Source organism: Lissotriton vulgaris, chromosome 1_1 (genome assembly GCF_964263255.1).
Source record: "Lissotriton vulgaris chromosome 1_1, aLisVul1.2, whole genome shotgun sequence".
NCBI lineage: Eukaryota > Metazoa > Chordata > Amphibia > Caudata > Salamandridae > Lissotriton > Lissotriton vulgaris.
The window spans coordinates 1,066,020,254-1,066,028,803 of NC_141685.1; the positions used below are offsets into that span (position 1 = coordinate 1,066,020,254).

Sequence of the window (8,550 nt, forward strand, 5' to 3'; positions counted from 1 at the left end):
AATATGGAAATGTGTCAAATGCCATGGGTGTTATGTGGGAACACCCACTGTAACGCCCATGACATGTTTCCCAATCGAGGTGTGAGGCAATGCAGTGACTTGAGCTGTGTTGTCTCACACCATATCTACGAGGCCATGAAAAGCCACGCAGGGTGGCTTTACATGGCCTTGTAGATATGGTTCTACAGTGTGTGCCACTGTAGCAGCATTAAAAGTGACGTTTCGGCAGCGCACCAGGCTTGTAAATAAGCTTCTGAGTCTTTGAAGGATATGTTGGTCATCCACTTCCTTTTGAAGTCCCCTCTCCTCTGCCCTGCCCATACTCCAGAAAGCAGTCCGTCACAGTAGGAACAACTCCAAATCGTATAGACCCTTAACACAGACCATGGGAGTGACTGGAGGTTCACACCCAAATGTCAGCCACAGTGATATGTGTATCTAAAGATTACCTAGCAAAACCAAAGGGGATGATGGACGGAGTGTTAAACATTGCAAGCACTCACCCCCAGTCACTGATCTGGGTTTAATCCATCATCATTCTTTAGCTCACTCCGCCACACCAGTTCAGACATGGCCGTATACAAATCAGTCTGACCCTGTGACTAATGGGAACAGTCCAGCCTGATCTGCCAAGCCATGTCTTCCCTGGACTGGAAACAAGCATCCTGGGACCGGTTTCGGGTTCATAACCCTCATCAGCCAGGCTATCTTGAATCCAGTGGCAAAGTGAGCAAGGGACCCACGTCGGGCATACCCTGCCAACTTAGGGCCAACTTAGCAAAACCAAAGGGGATGATGGCCTGAGTGTTAAACATTGCAAGCACTCACCCCCAGTCAACTGATCTGGGTTTAATCCATCATCATTCTTTAGCTCACTCCGCCACCCCAGTTCAGACATGGCCGTATGCAAATCAGTCTGACCCTGTGCCTCATGGGAACAGTCCAGCCCGAACTTCCAAGCCATGTCTTCCCTGGAACGGAAATAAGAATCCTGGGACCTGCTTCGGCTAATCAGGCATCATCAGTCGTGCTAGCATGAATCCAGTTTCAAAGTGAGCAAGGGACCCACGTCCCTTGCTCACGTGGGTCCCTTGCCAGGGTCAGACTGATTTGCATACAGCCATGTCTGAACTGGGGTGGCGGAGTGAGCTAAAGACTACCCGGAAATCGAGACTTCACTATCGCCCGACAGACTACGGAGCTGAGGTCTCCCCACCACAAGGACGTACCCTTCTGCTCGTTTGGTGTTTTTCATTTACCACGAAAACACTGGGAACAGGCAACGTTTGCCTTCCCCTTCTACCCCTTTCTTTTGACAAAACATTTGTGTAATTAGATGCACCCGTATCAACTACTGCGTTGGAATTATCAACGGTATACCGACTCCTGCGCTAAAGACTGTTCTTTCACCACAGCCCTGAAGAGTCACAAGTTTACTTCCTTTGGACGATACACGTGTCGACTGGTTTTCTCTTTGTTTTGACCAAGCAATATTTGATAATAAAAAATCTTCGTAAAGATACTTCTGATGTCGACCTTCATATTTCTCTACTGAAAGTACTTTGATGAGTGGTTTTCACACTAAAACCAATTATCCAAAAAACGTGTGCACAGGACTTGGTTCAATTGTACAATTGTGGCTCTAACCAACACACTTGCAGGGGTTGTTTTTGCTTGGGTTTGTTACCCCTGACCTGGCGGCACCGTATTCATCTGTTCACATTTCAAACTCTATTGCGTGCTTGCTTGAGCACCATTTCTTCCTGTCATAATTCTAAACCCTTCAGAGGAACCAGTAAGCTAAAGAATGATGATGGATTAAACCCAGATCAGTTGACTGGGGGTGAGTGCTTGCAATGTTCAACACTCCGTCCATCATCCCCTTTGGTTTTGCTATCTAAAGATTACACCAGGGCCTCAGCCCTACTCTTTACGATTCTATTATTAGCCCAGGCCCCTTTCCAGTCACGGCTGGACTGGGAAATGAATCCAGCCCTTGCAAACTGCTAGGCAGGCCTCCCTGGGGGGAGGGGGGTGGTGCGGCCGAGCTGTTTGTTAGGGCAGGTTTCAGACAAATTTGTTACAAGAGGTCAATATTGCCGGCCCCGGTAACAAATACGGCCCCCTGGGACCCAAAACTGGCCCCCACCATGGTGGCCCACCGGGGAAACGCCCAGTGCCTGCTACAGCCAGTCCGGCCCTGATTCCAGTGACCCCTCTCTGAATCAAAGAGCACCCTTTTAAGTGTACCGAAGAGCCTGGCTCTCCCTTTCTCCAATGTGTTCCACCCAGCACAAGGAATGCAGCAATCCACAGATCTGTCTGGGGGAATCCTCTACCTCCTGCCCCCATGTTCTCCCAATCAGCCCTGGGTCTCCCAAAATGGAACCCAGGGTGTCTTCCATATATTTTATCTTTCACAAGTATACCCAGAACATACTTCTAGCATACACGCGCTGCACAGCACTACATCCTTTATGCATTGTACTATTAATGGACATGCACACACCCTTCACATTCATGTAATGTACATGCACTACACAGCACTGCATTATAACTTTATTGTGCTATTCACAGGTAGATATACTTCCAGCATATGTGCACCATACACACACTGCACAGCACTCCACACCAAACTGAAGTAGGCCAGGGGTGAGTTGAGCACACAGCAGCAGAACTTTAAATGAGTGAGCCTGCAAGCCTGCAGGCTTCACTCCAGTGACAGGTAAAAATATCCTGTTCACTCCTACTGATCACTATATGGTAGGCTGCCACCAACAGCTCATGCTGCTTAATGCCTAACAAAAGCAGTAGCCTTTCACCAGTATGAGGATAGACTTTGGATACCCCTCCTGGTCCAAAAAGACCAAAATCTGTGAGGCAGGTCTATGTCATGGTGCACATGCATGATCCATGTTCATCCATGACAACAAAAATCAGTATTATGGATCCAGACATCATTACTGCTGGGGCACTCAGGGCAGGGGAGTCAGTCCATCACCATGTGAGGGATGTTTCCATTCCAACAAACCCAATTATGTGAAATTACAGCAAAATTATATGAGATTATGCAGAATTACATGAGGAATATAACCTAGTATTTAGCACTGTTTTCTTAGCGCAAAATGCACCCTTGGGTCCAAAATAGACCTGAGGATGCATTTTGCAGTAAAAAAAATAAAATCAATAAAAATAGTGCTAAATGCAACAGAACACAAATAACAGCAGCCAGCATCACTGTGGTTAGGTTTTTTTAGACAAATTACTCATAATTATAAAAATGCACATAATTCTCAGCAATTTTGCGTCAAAAGAGTAATGTGCAACCCCCCCCCCCCCTCCCCCCCCTCAAGATGTGATGGCCCTGAGGTCGGCTTTTGACATTTACGAGCTGCGCCCAGGGCACCAATCTTCAGAGGGGCTGATGGAGCTGTCTACATTAAAGTCCTGCAGACAGCAGCGTCCCTCGGCTCCAATTATTCCGATTAAATTGCTTTTAATCATTTTTTAGGCCGGAGCTACCAGACATTGCAGCTGTCTGGTTTGCTTACGACTTCTTGTGGGCATTTGGAGAGCTTCCCTGGGAATGCATTTCATCCATTGCTTACTATTGGCTTTGTGGTTTGTAGCTCTCAGTTGCTTGCTTTCTATCTGCTGGCTTTATTTGTTTTAGGCTGTCCCGCTTGAGTTCATCCCTACCAAGACCATTCCTAGTTTACTGCAGTCTTCTGAGTACTCTGTAAACAGGCCTTTAAATCGTGTTCTTATCCGGTCACATTTGCTGTGTGTTAAAAGACAGAGGTCAAATGTCATGCTTCTGAGGGAGCTTGGTGTTTACTTTTCTTTCTCTGATTTCAAAGTGAGAGAATTTATGTGGCAATCCTGCTGAGTAGCCATGAGGGAGGAGAGGGTGTAGGATATTATGTTTTCTAGCACACAACTAAAATGAACTGTGCTGATGTTTTAGAATATATCAGAATTACTAAAGTACAAATGAAGCACATTTTTTGCAATTCTGAAGAGCAGTGAAATTGTATGCATGTACAAATGTAATGATCATTTCAATTGAAAATGCGTTGCCTGTAATGGCAGTGCGCTACCACACCAAGAAAACTCCACACTAAGCCACTCCATTCTACAATACTCCCCTCCAATCTATGCCCTTCCACTCAACGCCATGCTACTCCATTCTACGCCATTCTACTACATGCCACTTCAGTTTAACCCTCTCCACTCTAAGATACTTTACAATACACCACTTGACTCCACCCCTCTCACTCCATGACCCTACTCTAATCTATCCCACTCCACTCCAGTCTACCCTACTCCACTTCACCACAATTGACCCTAATCTACTCCACTTTATTCTACCCCACCTCACCCAATCAACCTCACTCCAATCTACCCCACTCTACTCTCTTTGATAGCATTCTACACCAATCTACCTGAAACCATCCCACTTAAATCTAACCCACTCCTCTCCCATCTAGCCCACTCCACTCATATACCCTAATCCAACCCACTCCATCCCAATCTACCCCTCTCTGCTCCAATCTACCCTACTCCACCCCAATCTACCCCAGTCCAATTTACCCTACTGCATTCCAATTTACTTCACTCCAATCTACTCCACTCTACCCAATGCAATCTATTTCAGTCTACCACTTTCCAATCTATCCCAATCAACTTAACCCCAATCTATCCCACTACAATCTATTCCGCCCCCCTCCACCCAACCTACACCCACTCCACTCATTCTACCCCCAATATATTCCACTCTAATCTTTTCCCATCTATCCTAATCCACCCCACCTAAATCTACCCCACCCCACCCCACTCTACCCTACCGCACTCCAATCTATCCCAATCTACCCCGCTCCACTTCTATCTAACCAATTCCACTTTAATCTGCCACGATCTATCCCACACCAATCTATCTCTCTCCAAACTACCCCATCTACCCCACTTCACTCTACCCCAATCCAGTTTACCCTGATCTACCCCACTCCATTCCAAGCTAACCTGTTCTAATCCACTCAATCTACACCACTACAATTTACCCCACTCCACCCTAATCTACCCCACTCAACTCTACCCCATTGCACCCCTATACTCATTCTTAATCTACTCCGCTCCAATCTCCACTTTACTCCAATCTATCCAACTGCGCTACAATCCATCCCACACCACCCCAATCTGCCCCTCTCCACCCAAACACAATCTGGCCTAATCCACGCCAATCTACCTTACTCCACTCCAATCTACCCCATTCCACTAATCCACCCAATCTACCCCACTCCACTCTTCCCCAAACAACCTCACTCCACTTTATCCAACTCCACTCTACCCCACACCATTCTACCCTAATCTTCCCTACTCTTCTCAACTCTACCCCATTGCACCCCACTATACTCATTCCTAATCTACTCCGCTCTAATGTCCACTTTACTCCAATCTATCCAACTCCACTACAATCCACCCATACCACCCCAATCTACCCCACTCCACCCAAACACAATCTGGCCTAATCCAATTCAATCTACCTCACTCCACTTCAATCTACCCCACTCCACTAATCCAACCAATCTACCCCACTACAATCTACCCCACTCCAGTCGTCCCAAACTACCTCACTCCACTTTATCCAACTCCACTCTACCCCACACCATTCTACCCCAATCTACCCTACTCCAATCCATCACAAACTACCCCATTCCACTCAACTTAATTCCAATCCACTGAATTTACACCACTCCAAACCGATCCAATCTACCCCACTCCATTTCACCAATCACTCCACTTAAATCTACCCCACTCCAATTCAATCTAACCCACTCCACCCCGCTCTGATCTATTTTATCCCACCCCAATCTACTCCATCCCAATCTACTCCACTTCAGATTACTACACTCCAACCCCAATCTACCCAACGCCACCCCCACTCAAGTGTACCCTATTTCAGTTCAATCTACCTGCTACAGTCCATTCTACCCCAGTCTACCCTAATCTACCCCACTTCACTCCAAACTTCCCCACTCCATTCCAATCCAACTCACTCCAGTTTACTCCAATCTACCACACTCCACTCCACTCTAATCTACCCCAATCCACTCCAATCCAACCTACACAATACCCTCCACCTCATTCTACCCCACTCTTTGTCAGTGGTGGCCGGCATGACTCATGGGTGCTGGGCGGGCGGGTCACGCAGTGGATAGGGGGGGTCATGCGAGGCTCGCGCATCTAAAAATAATTATAATTTAAAAACGTACTGTTGCACTGGGTCCCGTGTCTTCGCTGCTACCCTTCTCCGGACGGAAGCACAGCAAGGCCTGACCAACCAAACCCAATGATGCAATACGTTGTTGTGATTGGTAGGCACCCAGGCTCCCCCGACTAATCCCAACGATACAATGCAGCGTTGTGGCTGGTTTTGAGAGTCCTGGTTGGACGCTCAACCAGGGATTGAGAGCCTGGGCTTGTTCTCCATTCAGGCTGTAATGCAGCTTGCATGGAGAATGGGGAAAGTGCGCATGACTGGTTTGGGCGGCCCAAGAGGTCAAACCAAACAGACATTGCGCACTTAGGAGTGGGCAAATCAATCATCCCCTGCCCTGCTCGGACAGCAGAGCAGACCCGCCTGCCCCCAAAGCAGCAAATAAAGTTATTATCATTTTATGCCTCTTCTTTGCACTGCTCAAAAGCAGTAGGGAGGCGACACTCCTCCGCAAGAGAATCCGCCCCTGCTCTTTCTCAATCCACCCCTCTCCACTGCACTCCAATCTATCTCAATAATCCACACTTCGCCCTTTTCCGCCGCCATTGTCGGTTGTGCAGCTGGCCGTCATGAAGTTCAGTCCTTTTGTAACCTTTGACCGCAAGAGACACTTCAATGCACCTTCCCATGTGCGCAGGAAGATAATGTCCTCTTCTCTATCTAAAGGAGTTGAGGCAAAAGTACAATGTCCGTTCCATGCCAATCCGCAAGGATGATGAGGTCCAGGTCGTATGGGGACACTACAAAGGTCAGCAGATTGGCAAAGTAGTTCAGGTTTACAGAAAAAAGTATGTAATATACATTGAGCGTGTACAGCATGAAAAGGCCAATGGAACAACTGCCCATGTTGAAATTCACCTTAGCAAGGTGGTGATCACCAGACTCAAGTTGGAAAAGGATCGCAAAAAGGTCTTGGAGTGCAAATCCAAATCTCGGCAAGTTGGCAAGGAGAAGGGCAAATATAAGGAGGAAACCATTGAAAAAATGCAAGAGTAAAATCGTCTGCTGTTAAGAATCAATAAAAAAACTTTGTCAATAATCCACACTTCACTCCACCCCAATCCACCACACTCCACTCTACCCCACTCCACCCCACCACACTCCACTCTATCCCACTCCACTCTATCCCAATCTATTTCAAGTCAATCTACCCCACTCCAATCTATTCAATTCTACCCACCCCACTTCCATCTATCCCACTCAGCTCCTCTCCAATCTATTCCATCCTACACCACTACAATCTACCCCAATCTACCCCACCCCAGTCCACCTCACTCAATCCCAATCTACCCCATTCTAACCCACTCTACCCAATCTACCTCATTCCACTCTACTCCAATCTACCCCACTCCAAACTACTCAAATCTACATTTCACTCTTCCCCAATCTACCTCACTCAAATCTACCCCACCACTAACTTTTGGCTATACTGAACAGCAGCCACACTGGTGTACAACATAGCTAAAACGCATTCTCAAAGCCAATAGCTCTCCCATAGGCAAGAACTATTGGCATTGCCAATGCTTGTTTTTTTAAATTTACTTGCCACAGGTAGCGTTTTACACCCCAATAATTCCTTCCTTCCCCTCCCATCTCCATCCCATTCCCTGCCACCACTCACCAACACTGCCATCTACACCACCAACAATTTGGCACTAACCAGTGGCGTAACGAAACTTGAGGGGACCCCCCTCCCATCCTCCGTGCCACTCTAGAGCTCTCAGGCCAGCGACCCGCCATACTGCAGGGGATGCGGGGCGATTGTTACACCACTGTCACCAATACAGCCGTTGTAAGTAACACTGGATGGTGGAGTTAAAGGTTGGGCTTAGTCTGCCAACAGGCTATCATAGGTGGTGGTCCATTCATTACAGGGTCCCTGCCATCAGTACGCCAGGGAAGTTTGCCCAATTTTAGGTGGGTTTCCTGATGCAGACTCCTGTCATGATATACAACATCGGACCCACTCATCGTTCGGTTTTGACAAAAGTGCATCCACTGCTCCTTCTCGTTTCCGTTTTAAAACACTAGACAAAGCGACAATGCAGTATTTCAAAAGCAGATGTAACTACAAAGAGCGCATTTTGATAATACATTTTTATTAGTAGACAATAGCAATCTTAAGAGGCATTGCACAGCTTCATACACACTGTGACCCCAATTCCATCACAGACTCTCTCTCTCTCTCTCGAAATGGGTCAGTCTCTCTCTCTCTCTCAGTCAGACAGTCTCTCTCTCTCCATTCTCTCTCTCTCCACTCTCTCTCTCTCCAC

The 8,550-nt window shown here is 47.2% G+C and overlaps 1 pseudogene; it reads left to right on the forward strand.

Moving 5' to 3' along the window:
- Positions 1–6,827: 6,827 nt before the first annotated feature.
- LOC147748560 (large ribosomal subunit protein uL24 pseudogene) lies at positions 6,828–7,306 on the forward strand (annotated as a pseudogene).
- Positions 7,307–8,550: the final 1,244 nt, after the last annotated feature.